We start from the raw sequence: 926 nt of genomic DNA, 5'->3' as shown, positions 1-926 counted from the left end.
GATACGTTTTAGCTGTGCAATGACAAATATCATATGCGATATTTTTCAAGAATATGGTCCCTGGTCGCAATTAAAAGTGTATCTATATTACATTAGAAAAATTTAAATTTTTGATTACGGTTTAAGTTCTTGAAATATCTTATTCGAAACTTTATTAACTTAAGATTTCAGATAAGCTACTTGGTAACACTGCGGCCCTTGTACACAAGTAAGGTCGCGATGCTAACGCGTCGTTGTTTGAGAATTTTTAAACAACTATAAATAAAATAGATTTTGCTTTTCACAATAGCTTGTATTTTTAAAAAATATCGATAATAATAAGATTTAAATTAGCAAAAAAAAGAAATAGTGGCAACGGTACATGGTGTTCCCAAGCGGTCACCCATCTAAGTACTGACCATGCCCAACGTTGCTTAACTTCAGTGATCGGACGAGAACTGGTGCTTTACAACGTGGTATGACTGTTGCCGAAAGTAAGGGGTCCAATTGATGTAGATATATTTAATTTGAAAATTTCGAGACTATATATATATAGATATAGTAGATTATATCATCACAATAATTTTAGCATGTATTTGGAAAAAAATATTGATATTAATAAGATTTAAACTAGAAGAAAAAAGAAATAGGTTTTAGTTTATGTATCGTAATATGTATTCTAAAACTGGAATAATTTCATGTATTTCGAATATAAAAAAAAGAGAAAAAAAACATACTGCGGTATAAAATTTTTCCTAAACTACAATTAAGATTTTTTTCAAATATTTTATTGTTATACAATTGATATTTAGTTTCGAGATATGATATCATTAATAATTGATGCAATTTATGGATATCTAACTCGGAAAATATATATTCTTCGAGAATACGCATAATTTGCTTTGATTCTGTTTCATTCCAGAAATTATCATCAATATTGTTATCTC

The 926-nt window shown here is 28.2% G+C and overlaps 1 non-coding gene across 1 annotated transcript; it reads right to left on the bottom strand.

The window, feature by feature from the left end:
• Nucleotides 1-349: 349 nt before the first annotated feature.
• LOC115244017 lies at nt 350-469 on the bottom strand. Its single transcript, XR_003885296.1, has one exon. It is a non-coding gene; the product is annotated as a 5S ribosomal RNA (ribosomal RNA).
• Nucleotides 470-926: the final 457 nt, after the last annotated feature.

Source organism: Formica exsecta, unplaced genomic scaffold (assembly GCF_003651465.1).
Source record: "Formica exsecta isolate Colony F162 unplaced genomic scaffold, ASM365146v1 scaffold786, whole genome shotgun sequence".
Classification (NCBI taxonomy): Eukaryota; Metazoa; Arthropoda; class Insecta; order Hymenoptera; family Formicidae; genus Formica; species Formica exsecta.
This window is presented reverse-complemented; position numbering and strand designations above follow the sequence as displayed.